At 47.3% G+C, this 15,088-nt stretch overlaps 1 pseudogene; it reads left to right on the top strand.

Annotated features, from left to right (window-relative positions):
- Nucleotides 1-1,066: 1,066 nt before the first annotated feature.
- On the top strand, nucleotides 1,067-14,556 carry Gm9293 (annotated as a pseudogene).
- The last annotated feature ends 532 nt before the right edge of the window (nucleotides 14,557-15,088 follow it).

The following is a 15,088-nucleotide window of genomic DNA, read 5'->3' as shown; positions in this document are numbered from 1 at the left end:
TACAAAGAGTGTGTTTTAATGAGTAGACTCCCTACAGCAGTTCATTATTTGGTTTAAAATTGCACCTGACCCTCCACACACACACCTTGTGAGCTTGGGCTGAGGCCACTATTCCAGAAAGAGCATTCGCTGCCCTCCCAGGTCTGTCTCCTCTGCTGGCCATTGACTTGTCAAAGGGTAGAGGGAAACAGCATCTAAAGTTAGGAAGAAGAAATGCCTTTCGTGTCACCGAACTGCATTCTTTCCATATATTTGTTTTCATAGCAACAAATCAAATGTTTTAAAACAGAAACCAGAATTGATGTGAAGCAATTTCATCACCTGTCTTCCACAGCGCAATTGGTGCCTCCATATTAAGTCCTGAGTGTCCTTCCTTCCTTCTTTTGGGGCCTCTGTTGGACACGGTTTTATCTTTTGAGCTACTCACTTGCAGCTGAGAAAGAACATTTCTTCCATAGTAACAAGACTCAGAAGTGGGTAATCCAAGACAGCAACATGTCCTTATTGCCATCATCAGAAAAGATTCAGGACCCCTTCAACCGCACAAAGTGGCACAGACCTAGGAAATTCCCAGCTCCTGCTTTCCCCACAAAGCTAGCTCAGTGACATTTTACAAGTGAGGAGGCAGGAGAGGACTAACTCTCTTACTTACTCACAGATACAGCTGAGTCATGGGCAGAACAGACATGCTCATGGGAATTCAGAAGCGAAAACTGTTAGCAATGAGATGGGTCCTATCCTTCTCGGGGGAGATAGTTACAATATTCAGGCAAGGCAACCTCTGAAGAACAAACATGTCATGCTTATGCAGCAAGGAGAGACCTGGCCCTGATAGAATGAAAGAGGATGTTTTAAGTAAGAGAGGGACAGAGAAGGTAATAAAGAGACCTGTAGATGGCTATGAACAGGAACACTAGAAGCAGATACATCTTCTAGCAACTGATACATCTTCCAGCAGCAGATAAATCTTCCAGCAACTGATACATCTTCCAGCTCAGATACATCTTCCAGCAACTGATACATCTTCCAGCAACTGATACATCTTCCAGCTCAGATACATCTTCCAGCAACCGATACATCTTCCAGCAACTGATACATCTTCCAGCAACTGATACATCTTCCAGCAGCCAGGGATTTCAGAAAGAGGTGAGGGCAAAGAACAAGAACCTGTGCCTATTGTTCCTGAGGTACAGGCATCCTTGTGGCTTTTGAGGCTGACTCTCAGAAACCATGTGTCACCAACCCAGGTGGAGATGGAAGTTGTTGGGTAGAAATTTAGAAGTCCTCATTTGCAATAGTAGTTTCTGCCTTCTCACCATCCCTCAGCAGCCCAAGAAAGTACTTCAGGCTCCAGCTTAGCAAGGCTTAAGCAACTGCTACTAATATGAAGAGGTTTATTTTTAAAGCAAAATCTCCCTTGTAGCTATTAAAATCAATCATATTTGAGCTGGCATGTAGCAAAGTTGGTCAAGGGCTTGCCTAACTTTCATGACACTCTGGGTAGGGTACTCAGTGCTACTATGTAACTAGGCATGGTTGCACACATCTATAGTCCCAGAACTCAGAGGTGGAGGCAGGAGGATCATAAATTTAAGGTCATCGTCATCCTCTGAACAGCAAGCATGAAGTTTGGGTCCACTTTGGGCTATATACACCCAATCCTGGAAACAAACAAACAAACAAACAAACAAATAACACTTGTAAAAATTCAAATAAGCCAGGCAGTAGTGGTGCACACCTTGAATCCCAGAACTTGGGAGGCAGAGGCAGGTGGATTTCTGAGTTGGAGGCCAGCCTGGTCTTCAGAGTGAGTTCCAGGATAGCCAGAGCTATACAGAGAAACTCTGTCTCAACCCCCGACTCCAAAAAATTTCTCCAGATGGTTCCAACCCCCTCAGCAGCCTCCCATTGCTTTTTAATAATCATATACCTCTCTCTCTCTCTCTCTCTCTCTCTCTCTCTCTCTCTCTCTCTCTCTCTCTCTCTCTCTCTTTCTCTCTCTCTTCCTGTCTTCCTTTTTGGGATATTTTTTTCACTCCATAGAATTCCCTAGGGACTCTTTATGGCTAATCTGCATTCCACAGCACCAGTGCATGGCAGCTGAATTACCAAGTCACTATTGAAGGATATCTGGACAGCACTTATGGCCATTACACACAATCATTGTGAACACTTACAAAAAGGTGTATCTGTGAACACGAGTTTCCAGTCTCTGGGATAACTGCCTGGGAGCACGATGGTTGGACCTCACAGCAATTGTATGCTCAGCTCAATTGTTTGTTTTAAAATTTTATTCATTTACTTCTTTCATATGTGGAGTGTGTGAATGTGGAGGTAAGAAGACAAATTGAAGGAGTCAGTTTTGCTACATTGATCCTGGGGTTTAGCCTTAGGTTATCAAGCACCATTACCCACTTAGCCATCTTACCAGCCTGTGTGCTGTTGGACATTGGGCTATACACAGACAGTCTGGTCTCCAGTCAAGCTGAGGTGTAACCCCGGGACCCAGTGGTGATAATTCACCTACATGGAATGGAAGTTCTCTCATGTCTCCTGGAACTCTGGCTCCTTTCAAAGTTACTGCCCCCACAGCCCCCACAAGAGAAGCATGGCTTTAGTCACGTAGGCAATGCCCCAAGCTTCTGACCTTCAGGTTAAACTCCTCCCCAGTTACCTAGCAACAGTAAAGATAACAGCATACCATAAGAGGTGCTATTTGGCCCCTCCCCATTCTCTTGCTCTCTTTCTTACTTCCCTTATACTTACTCTCCACTCTCCTCTCCTCTCTCTCTTCTTTTTCTCCCCTTGCCTCTCCTCTCCTCTCCTTTCCTCTCCTCTCCTCTCCTCTCCTCTCTCTCACCTCTTACTCATTCCCTCTTACTCTAGACTTTCTTCTCTCTCTTCTTTTCCCCATTCTCTCCTCTTGGCCATGGCTGGTCTCTCTCTCTTTCCACCTTTTCTAATTCTCTCTGAATTTTGATAATAAAGCTATAAAACCATAGAATATCTCTGTTCATCTAGGCCTGCTGCGCTTACTCTGGACTGCGTGGGAACCTCTCTCTCTCAGCCCTCACTCCCATTACCCCAGTACTACAGGGTGTAGTCCTGTGTACCCAGGTCAGGGGCTTTCCCTTTTCCACCACCACCACCACCACCACCACTACCACCCCTTCGAGTGGGGTCAGTGGCTTAGATGCCCACCCGGTTCCAAGTGGAAAGCATCTGGCAGCCCTCCTGAGTCTGCCTGCCCAGAGCATAGGAGGAACTCTGGCCGGACGTGGGCTATCCTCCCTTCCCCCTCCTTCCCTTGCCCCCCTTTAGTACCCACAGTGTGCTATGTTTTGTTTCTTACAAAACAGCTGAACTGTTTTCTAGGAAGGTGAATTAGGAGACCTGAACAGATAGCGAACCTATACAGAGATATAAAAGGGGGATTTATTAGAGTGTTTTTTCCAGGGTGTGGTCTAGTTAGTCCAACAATGGCTGTCTATTGGTCCAGGAATCCAGTAGTTTTTCAGTTCATGAAGATGAGCACCTCGGCTGGTCTTCAGTAGACACTGGAATCCCGAAGACATAGAAAGCCAGTGAAGGAATGAGCTTGCCAGTGAGAGCAAGGGTAAGCAGGCAAAGAGCAAAAGCTTCCTTTTCCATGTTCTTTCTATAGGCTGCCATGGGAAGGCGTAGCCAGATTAAAGGTAGACCTTCCCACCTCAAAGGATCTAGATTACAGGTTGGTCTTCCCACCTCAGAAACCCTGGATTATAAGTGGGACTTCCCACTTCAAAAGAAAAAAAGTTCTCATAGATGGTCCCAGGTTAAACTCAAGTCATCAGGCTTGGTGCCTAGTGCCTTTACCCAGGGAGTCATTTCAATGGCTCTGATACCTTTTTTTTTTTTAAACAGTCATTGAGGCTCTGATGAATTGGAAGTGTGAGCTCCTGGAATGTGGCTTGGGAGTCAGGATGGTTTTGCAGTGACTAGTACCATGACATGGGATCTATGGTTCAGATGGCAGGCTGAGGTTGCAGTAACACTCCCTCCCATAGATCTCACTGGGTGGTTGGCTGTTGTCCCACTCAGAAGAGGAGGGTACCTCTCTCACTGTAGCCTTCTGCCTCCCTGGCTGGACTCAGGCTTCTGGTACCTTATAGCTGGCTTCTCCAGAGAGGTCCAAGGTAGCCCTGCAGGATAGGTCTGTGGACCTGAGGAGGCCTGTGGGATGGCAACACATTATCTCCCACTCCCGGTATCAGTGAGTAAAGTGATCATCGGATGCCATAGGATGCTAACTGCTGTAAATAGGATCCCTGTGTGGTGGTATCAGCTCCAGAGTCCTTGGTACTGCCCAGCGCTGTCCAAGAAATATGATAACATTCATATATAATATGAGATTTTTCTACAACCACATGGAAAGAGGAAAGAGAAACGGGGTGAACAATGTCCACAGCCTGTTAGATTTAACCCATTGTATTCCAAACGGGCCCAATAACTGTGTATTTTAACCTAAGGTTTTACTTAGTTTGGACTAGTGGTTCTCAAACTTCTAATGCTGTGACCCTTTAATACAGTTCCTCATGTCATGGTCACCCCAACCAAAATATTATTTTTTTGCTACTTCATAACTGTAAGTTCTGTTATCGTTACAAATCGTAATATAGATATGTGCTTTCTGATAGTTTTAGGCAACCCCTATGAAGAGTCCTGCAATCCCCAAGGAGTTGGGACCCACCCATTGAGAAGCTCTGGTTTAGACCTACTATGCTTTCTTGCCTAGTTTAGAAATTGAAAGGGGTGTGTGCTGAGGGCTAGGGAATCTGCCAGCCTGCGCCCTCTAGTGTCCGTGCAGACTCAGTGCAGCTTGTGTGGCTCCAGGTGCATCTCCTGCAGCTGATGGCCATTTTGCAGAGGGCTGCACTCAAGTGGACCCTAAGGCTGTTTGAGTTTCACCTACAGCAGGATGGAGGAGGACGAGGGGGAGGACGAGGATGAGGACAAGGAAGACGAGGAACAATATTCTGCAGGTCACCATAACAAAGAGCACAGTTGAGGCTGATTTCCCCCTGCCACCTTCTGTTCCACCTGACATGGAACAGGCTCTTCACCATCCAAGTGCAGATGGTCTGCTGAAGTTCAAATTCACAGAGGATGCACCCAGTCTCTCCTGAGTCCAGGACTTCCTAGGGATTTGGTACCCACGTCTCCCACCACCTTCCCTCCAGGGTCGATGTCTAGCAGTCCTTGAGGTTTGGCAGTCTGACTGATGAGATTGCTGCGTGGTGGGATGAACTGTACCATGCATGTTCGTAGCCAGCACTGAGCTGTGGTTAATGGGACATTGGAGCTCCCAAGGGCCTTTCCCAGTGACAGCACAACTGTCCTGTTAGCAAAGCTTTTTACTTGCAGTACCAAGCTCGGGTTAAATATTTCCACAGACCTTCCCAGCTACTTGTTTGCTCTTTCCTTAATTTACAATTCAGTGTGCTAAGGACAATAAGAGCATAACAGACCCTGGGAGAAGGGGTAGGAGCTGTTAGCTCCCTCCCCCAATTCCCATTACTGTGAAATCACATGTCCTGATCTCCAAGGCTGTTGTCTGTCAGATCTAATCCCTGCTAGAATGTGAAGTGCTTTAAACAAGTGGGAGGTGGCTGTGTGATCCAGGGACCCTCATTCCCCACCCCCTAAAAAGATGAAAGTAGGGCTGTCTGATCAATGAAGCCTGGGTTAGTTTCATGGCCAGGGCTGGGTAGGTATTTCTTCAGGGGAGCACACAGTGATTTTTCTGTAACTGTATAAGCATTCCTTTTTTTGGTCAGGTTTTTTTCCCCCAGACAGCTAAACATCACTAAGGCTGGCTCAGTTGCTTAATGAATGACAGAGGGGTAAGGAGCAGATCTTCAAGCCATTGGGAAGGGAATGGGAAATAAGGGAAACGAATCCTCTCCTCCAACACCTCCAAGGCTGTCTGCACTGCAGCCTTCTCCCGGCAGATATCTGCAGAGCAGGTACCAGGAGTTTGGCATTCTAGTAGCATCTGTTAGATGATAAATCACAGACACAGCAGTGATGTGTGTTCAATGAGGTGAGTGGATGCTGCATGCATGAGCTGGAAACCAAGGGTCTGTGGCAAGGCTGTGGGGAGCAGGGCTGTTGATCATGAAGAGGAGCCACAAGCACAGGGCTGGCTATGGTGGCAATGCAGCTGTTTCCACATGGCCCTCTCTGGGACTGTCATACCAGCACAATCCCATAGCCAGGTATCCTGGAGTCAGGTCCTGGCTCACTTAGGAGAGGTTCTGCAGTTCTCTGATGGTCAGTTTTCTGGTTAGCAAGATGTGTCTGATGGGTGAAGTTTCTTAGAAGACCCCAGTCCAGACACACGTTATAAGTCTCCCTCTGTTAATGGTTCTTTGGTGAGACCTTGTAGCTACATGGCTTCACCAGGTCTAGGTCTTCTCTCTCCAATATTATTGTTTGATCAGGGGACCACACACACACCCCACAGCTTGGTCCAACCTGGCTTCTCTACCTTCCACCTCCTACCACCCCAAACTCTGCCCTGTTTTCTGGGGCCCCCCATCCACCTTGTCTCACACAGATGCATCTCCTGCCTGAAGGCCTCCCGAGGGCCTGCCACTGACAGAGACATCCAAGCAGCCACTTTCCTGGACTCAGCTCATTGTCCCTTCCTCTAGGTACTCCTGTTCCCTTCTCCTTCCCCTGCCCTCCTTTCCCCTCTTCCTTCCTTCCTTCCTTCCTTCCTCCCTCCCTCCCTTCCTCTCTCCCTCCCTCCCCTCTCTCTTCTTCTTCCTTCCTTTCTTCCTCCCTCCCTCCCTTCTTCCTTCCTTCCTTTCTCCCTCCCTCCCTCTCTCCCTTCTTTCTTGCTTCCTTCCTTCATTTCTCCCTCCCTCCCTTCTTCTTCCTTCTTCATTGCTTCCTTCCTCCTTCCTTCCTTCCTTCCTCCCTTCCTTCCCCATCAATATTCCTGGATTGTCCCCAGACATCTCTTTTTGCATGCCTTGTCCTGCTTCACTAAGGGATTCTTTGGACCAACCATCACTAGGTGTACTACCCTCCCACAGTTGGTTGTCCTATTCTTACCTCCACTTCCGTGTTCCAGTGTGGCTTCAATTTTACGAGTGTCTTATTAATTGAGTTTCCAAAATGAATTACCTACAATAAAACTAGGGCATTTCTATCCCTTCCCAAAGATTCATGATATGCTCTTACTCTGTGTTGGGATGTGGATTAGAGCCCTGGGTAGTGGGCTCCATGGAGAGCAGCTAGCTCTTCATCTGTATGCTTATCCTAGGCCTGTGGTACACCTCAGCCACCAGCAGTCGCATTTGTCCTCTTAGGGCAGACTCTGTGGATGCAGAAGTTGGTATTGTGGGCTTCTGTTCAGAGCTGGATGTAGCTAGCTTCTTGTGGTACTTCTGGCCAGCACTGGCCACCCTGTCAAGCTCAATGTCCAGTGAGGCAGGGAGAGGTTGGTTGACTCGAGGCTGAAGCCCAGGCTGTAGGTGATAAGGAAAGAGGACAGTAAACCTTGGTAGAAGCAAGGCTGTGAGATAGGAAGTGAGTGTAACAAGAAAACAGAGGATCTGGCAGTCAGCCATCACCGGGGGATTTGAGAGGGCCTGCGCCCCTCTATGCAGGTCCTCCAGGACCTTAGTTCTGCCTTCTTTGAATTTTTTTTTGTTTGTTTTCAAGACAGGCTTCTCTCTGTGTAGACCAGACTGGCATGGAGCTCAAAGTTATCTGGCTGCCTCTGACTGCTGGGATTGGAGCTGTGTGCCAGCACCAAGGCTCTGTCTCTATTTCTTGTTCCTGAAGCCCCTCCCAGACAGGGCTTAGCCTAAAGTGTTCTATCAACTCAGAGATTCTTAGACATGCCACCAGTCAAGAGATAGAGGCTGGGCCACTGTGATTTGGGGATGCTTCTTCTTTGAGTAGAAAATAAAAGCTAAGGGGACTGGGATCCTAGAGAGAGGGCTCTTGCTGTTCTTGCAGAGGACCTCAGTTCAGTCTTGTTCCCTACACCCACATGATGGCTCACAACTTCTGTAACTCCAGTTCCAGGGATCTGACATACTATTCAGGCCTCAGCAAGTACCAGGCACACACTCAATGTATTATATAACAAGAAAAACATTTGTAACATACTATATAAGTACATATTATTAAAGCATTGAAGGAGAAAAAAGGAAATGAACACGTGGACACATTTCAACATCTTTTTTGGGGGGGGGGGGCGGTTCAAGACAGGGTTTCTCTGTGTAGCCCTGGCTGTCCTGGAACTCATTTTGTAGACCAGGCTGGCCTTGAACTCAGAAATCTGCCTGCCTCTGCCTCCACATTTCAATATCTTAAAACTGTAAATGATCCAAGCCCGGTGGATCACAGCTGTGACTGCTAGACAGGGGAGGCAGGAAGGTAAGGGTACAGGTCGTCCTCAGCTACATAGTAAGTTTGAAGCCAGCCTGAGCTACATGAGACCCTATCTCAGAAAACAAATAAACAAATAAAATTACAAAGGAAAACACGACAAAAGGGCCTCCAAGGTCCCTGACCATCCAGCCAATTCCCTTCTTCACTCAACTTTACCATTTTCTGTAAGTTCTTCCAGAGGAGGCCTCCACAGACAAAGCCATCTGACCTTTTCTCAAAGATGGCACCTGCCATCACGTGCCCTTGTGCAAGATCTTCTTCCATTGGTAGATCTCTCTCTCTCTCCCTTCTCCACCCCATGTGTGTGTGTGTGTTTGTGTGTGTGTGTGTGAGAGAGAGGGGAGGGGGTCTTTGTGTAGTCCTGACTATCCTAGAACTTGCTCTGTAGCCCAGGCTAGCCTTCCTTGAATTCCTATCTGTCTGCTTCTGTCAATGAGTGTTAGAGTTAAAGGCATGCACCACTACTTGCCTGCTTGTTCTCTTTCTTTTAATATAATTTTTTTGGAGACAGGGTCTAGTGTAGCCCAGGCTAGTCCTGAATTGCTATATAGTCTTAGATGACCTTGAACTCCAAGATAATCCTGCCCCCACCCTCTGGTTCTGGAGTTACAGATGTGTGGCACCAGGCTAGCTCAGTTGATGGTTATTTCTGATCAAGATGCTGTGGACAATTGAGTTGGTTGTTTCTACAGGGGAGAACGTGTTTAGATAAGTAAATGTGTGCTTTGAAAGGCAATATCAAGCTGCCATATGTCTGTGTTGGACAAGGAACTTTAAATATCTCCTAGTCATCTAGATAAGTAAATAAAATATGTACTTAGAACGTTAACAGCCTGGAAAAGAAGTGAAGAAGACAGGGGCGATAGCAGGTAATACTGAGTGCATGTCTCATCTTCCTTAACAGGACCTAGCACCTAATGCTTAGAATTCATAAGCCTCTGAGCAGTTCAGAGTAGTTTCCTTTGGGACTTGGGTAGAAGAGACTCACCCACACTAGTTCTTCTACACATTTCAAAAATAACAGAGCTATTGCAGGTGTGATACTGTGAAAGAAAGAAACCAAAATTGAGGTAGGGAAGTGAACGAGCATTAATGTCCAGTGGCCAATCACCGCAGGATCTCACACTTGGGCCTTGTGGGAGACTGCAGTGGGGTGTGCTGGACAATGAAGCACAGTCCTGAATTTCCAAGGGGGCTGTTTCAGCTGGTAACATTCACATTGACATTTACCGAAAATTGATGCAATTCTAGATCTCCCTGGCAGAACAATATCTCATAGGCATAATAGAGAGTGGGGACTCCCATAAGGTTCCCAGATGTCTCTTCTAGGGTTAAAACAGCATGGCATGTGCTGGTAACTTCTCCCAGTATTGTATGGAGGGGGACAGGGAGGTCTTGGGGTATCTAGAAGCCCCCTGTCAACATGATTCAAAGCTTTAATACCTGGGTCCCCATGAAACCCTACTTACCCAGATTAACCCAGAAATCTGGGTAAGAATGGGGTTTTAAAATGTCATTCATAAAGTTAGGGTTGCTGATTAATGAAGTTGAACTTTGAAGGGCCAAAGCCATGTTCCTGTTCTCTGGTATCATCACTGAGTCCACTCAAGATGGGTGTCAACCTAGTTCTAAATTTACCCTAGCTGTGTTAGCTAAGAATGTGAACCACTAGCATCCACCTACACAGGCAAGATTTATTTACTATGCAACATCAGCAAATGTATCTGTGACAAGGAAACAAACACACACTGAGTCCCCCACAAGAAAAAGAACTAGCTGTTCAAAGCGAAGAGTCAGCATTGGGTCCATGAGACCCCTTTGCCCCAAGCTGATGAGCTGAGGGGTTTGTCTCGATCCTGACTCTTGTTTAACCCTTACAGGACATTTGACAAAGCTTCATCCACTGATTTTAGGTTGTCTCTCCCTGTCCCTTTATACCACGATTCTGCATGCATGCTCCAAGTAAACTGTATTTAGCCATAAAAAGATATTCTTTCTTTCTTTCCTAGAGTGTTCTGGGTTTTGCCATGTTATATAGAACCATTTTGTACCTCCTGAGGAGAGCCATCCTGGAAATGCTAAAAGTCAGAGCTTGCACTATTATGGTCTAGAGTTCTTCTGTCCCAGAAGATCTCAACCTGTGTTATCATAACCCCTTTGAGGATCGAATGACCCTTTCACAGGGAGTCACCTAAGACCCTCCTGCATATCACATATTTACATTATGATTCATAACCAAAGCAAAATTACACTTACGAAGTAGCAATGAAAATGACTTTATAGCTGGGAATTCACCACAACATGAGGAACTGTTTTAAGGGGTTGCAGCTTTAGGAAGGCTGAGAACCACTGCTGTAATGGATGGCACTGGACATACAGAGGATATTGCTTAGCCAGGATGGTGGTAGGGTGTGATAGGAAGCCAGACTTGGGGTTTCAGGTACCCACAGCTCACCTGTGTCTTGGCCTTGCAGGTTTTTTCTCCACTGCCAGATGCCATGGGCAAGCAGAACAGCAAGCTGTGTCCTGAGGTACTGCAGGACCTGCAGAAACACAGGGAGTTCACCGACCATGAGCTTCAGGAGTGGTACAACACTTCCTCAATGACTGTCCCACTGGCCACCTGACCATGGACAATTTCAAGATCTAGGCCAACTTCTTCCCCTACAGAGACACCTCCAAGTTCGCTGAACATGTCTTCCACACCTTTGACACCAACAGCGACAGCACCATCGACTTCCCAGTGTCAGGACAAGCTGGAACAGAAGGTCAAGTGGGCCTTCAGCATGTCCGACCTAGACAGCAATGGCTACATCAGCTGCAGTGAAATGCTGGATTTAGTGCAGGTACCTGCACTTGACAGGGCCTGGAGCATGAGGAGTGCAGGGATCCAGGACCCCCATCCCCGGCCCCATACACCAGGTCATTCCTCTGCCCACTTGCTACCTGGTGTACTAAAGGACTGCCTGTCTTTGCAGTGAGTAACGATAAAAGCCAAGCATCTATCGATTGCTTGCTGGACATCAGGCCCCAGCTGAGCTCATCCATCACGTTTATTCACACAATTCTATAAAACGGGTCTTTTTTTGAAACAAAACAAAACAAAACAAAACCCTCTAATGAGATCTGAGGCTCAGATAGGTGATTAAGAATTGTCAAAGCAAGAACTGGGTAAATGGCTCCGTGGGGAAGAACACTTGATACCCAGCATGCGGACATGAGTTCTGATCCCAACACCCACAGAAAAGTCAGGAGTGGCTGAGCATGCCCGAATCCCTAGAACTAGGGGACAAGTGAGTCCCAGAAGCTTGCTGAGCAGGCACCCTAGCTAAAATGGTAAGCCCCGGCCGGGTTCAGTGAGAGAGAATAGGGAATATTGTGAACACCTGTATTCCTGTTTGGCCTCTGCATGGGTGGGTGTTCATCTGCACTCACATGTATAGCATACACACACATTAGCTGTCTGTAGGGCTTCCTATAGAAATCAGAACGACACAGTAATGGATGAGTCAGCAGTCAGTTCTTCACAGGAGCGATGCTTATGTGCACCCTGCATCCTTCCTGCTCCATGCTCTAAACCATCTCTGTATTTGGTCCAGTGGGCTGACTCTGTGGGTAAAGGTACTTGCTACCAAGCCTGGCAGCCTGGGTTCGATCCCTAAGACCCACATGGTAGGAAAAGAGGACCAGCTTCCACAAGTTGTCCTCTGAATTCCACGTGAGATCATCTCTGCCAAATAAATAATTACATACATCCATAAAATAAGTAGTTATATACAGTCCTAAGACAATGGCTATAGATGTTAATAATAATTTGTATTATTTGGGAAATAACAAGAAACTGTCTGTGTATCTCCAGTTTCATTTTCTAGACCATTTCCCACCTGGAGTTTGTTGGATCTGCAGATTCAGGACCCATGGGTGGGCAGGGCTCAATATATTTCCCCTTTGACCTTCCCTCCAGGATTTCCCAGCTCCCCACCAAAGATCTTCCTTTCAGACAGACGCTTTGACCCACAACCTCCCCTCTAATCTGAACCAAGGAGCCCTCCACTCTTCTACACCCCAACTGTATCCTGTGCTCTTGAACGTCACTTAAACTTTCCTGGCTCCCTTTGCCCAGCACCATGTCTGTGAGACTTGTTGTGATGAGAGAAGGGTCCTGACTCTGCCCTGTCCATGCTCCTTGGTTAGCAGAGCGAGAACCATAACCCACCCTCCATCCTCCAGAGCACAATCACAGATGCCCCTTTGCAGGCCATCTACAAGATGGTGCCCTATGAGGATGCCCGGGGACGAGTCCATGCCCGAGAAGCGAACAGACAAGGTCTTCAGACAGATGGACACAAAGAAAGATGGTAGGAAACATGGCAGGAGTGAGCAGGTGGGGATGGAGGAGGGGATTGGGAGAGGGGGTGGGGGTTGGGAGAGAGAAGTAAATGAGCCTGTGAAATTGTTGATGGCACAGAGGTGTTTGGGATATACCCTCTTCCCTATGCAGGCCTGCCCTTTTCCAGCCCACTTGATTCAGCTCTGATTGAGGGAGGGAGACTAGAACTCAGGGCCAGGTACACCTAGCCTGCATCCTGCACCCTTCCTAGGGCTCTATAACCATGGGCATTGTCAGTAGAACCTCTGAGCTGTAGGCTTCATCCCTGTTGTCTGAGTTAGGGTTTCCATTGCTCTGATGACACACCATGGCCACAAGCAACTTGGGGAGGAAACGGTTTATTCACTCACAGTTTCCACATAACAGTTCATCATCAAAAGCAGTGAGGGCGGGACTCAAACAGGGCAGGGACCTGGAGGCAGGAGCTGATACAGAGACCATGAAAGGGTTGCTACTTCCTGGCTTGCTTCCCATGGCTTGCTCAGCCTTCTTTCTTATAGAATTCAGGATCACTAGCCCAGGGTTGTACCACCTATACTGGGCTGGGCTCTGCTCCATCAATCATTAGTTAAGAAAATACCCTCTGGTCAGGCATGGTGGCACATGTCTTTAATCGGGGCTCATAGGAGACAGGAGGCACTCTGTGAGTTCAAGGCTGACCTGGTCTAAAAAGTGAGTTCTAGAACAGCCAGGCTGTTACATAGAGGAACCCTGTTTCAATAAACAAAACAAAAGGGAGGAAAGGAGGGAGAGAGGGAGGGAGGTAGAGAGACAGGGAGAGAGAGAGAAGAGTCTGAACATTTTCCATTTTCCAGAGGGTTCCAGACTTTAACCAGAGAACTGGCTAATCCTAAGTCTCCCTCTTCCATTCCTCAGGCAAAATGACCCTGGAAGAATTCAACAAAGGTGCCAAGAGGGACCCATCCATTGTCTGGTTGCTGCAGTGTGATCCCAGCAGTGCTAGCCAGTTCTGAGGGGAAAGGGCTTTTACACAGTTGTGAGAAACACAGGCTTGACCTGCCATCTTCAGCTTTGCTTGCAAAAGTGGATTTCTCCGTGAATTCTCCTCCTCTCTAGGGACCTGGGTCCAGGCAGCATAACACACTCACCTGGTCTGGCTGAATGCAGCTCCCTCCTCTATCTGATCCAATAGATGTCCCTCCCCATCCAGTCCAGGCTGGTTCCTTCCAAGGTTTCAAGTGTTCTGGGCTGTAGGGCTCCTTCCCTGCCCACAGAGGGCCTGGAGACCCTTAAGGACACCAGACAGGACTTTTCAGTATCTTAAGGAGACCAGCAGATTTATTCTATGATCCCAGGTGACTTTGTGAGGATGAAGAAGATGGAGAGTAGACAGGCAAGCCCTTCCTGTGCATGGCTCCACCTCCCTTGTTCATTTTCTCTGACCAAAGCTGCTTTCATGTATATACCGTGGTATCCTTACTTTTAATATATACATTTTGTATAAAGTGAGAAGGTTCAGCCCCTGTATTTAAAGCCTCTGACTGCTGTTAAAGCATGGTCCCCTGTGGCCTGTGATTCTCCCCACCCCCAAGTCTGGCTGTGCTGTGGTATTTATATAGTCATTTGTCTAATTACACAGGAGATACATGCATGCCCAAGGCTGTGGACATCTGCCCTCTGTCCTGCAAACACAGGTATTCCTGTGTGCTCTGTCCTTCCTTTCCATTGACCTGGCATATTAAAATGATCAAATAAACCAAGGTCTGTGAGTTTCCTGTGTTGCCCCAAGCACCCTGCTCATGGTTCACTCTCCAGTGAGTGTGGGGATGAAGCAGGTAAGTGGTAGACATGGGGAAAGTACTTGAATGTATGGAACAGCAGAGAATTTAGTCAGAGAGTATTCCATGCCAGCCTTTTTACCACTCAGTGGGATCCACACACAACAAGGCCATTGGCCCTCCTGCTTAAAGCCACAGAACCTGTAGACTTAGCCCCAGACCATCTGAAGATGTTCAGGAAGCACCCACTGAGCACCTGTCCTGGGTGAGCACTGGAGACTCTGAGATTGGCCAGACAATGTCTTTGCTCCCACCTCACCTCAAGGAGAAAGGTGCTGTTGGCTAGAAGGTGTTTTAGATATTGGACAGAAACAGTCCCTCAGGATAATGTCATCCAGCAAGTTCAGGATCACTTATTCAAATAATGGGGAATAAGAGAATTGATGAATGTTTCTGTCCAGTTATGAAGACTTCTCTCTCTCTCTCTCTCTCTCTCTCTCTCTCTCTC

Source organism: Mus musculus, chromosome 12, assembly GCF_000001635.26.
Source record: "Mus musculus strain C57BL/6J chromosome 12, GRCm38.p6 C57BL/6J".
Classification (NCBI taxonomy): Eukaryota; Metazoa; Chordata; class Mammalia; order Rodentia; family Muridae; genus Mus; species Mus musculus.
Note: the sequence above shows the minus strand (reverse complement) of the source record. Positions and strands in the feature narration are given on the sequence as shown.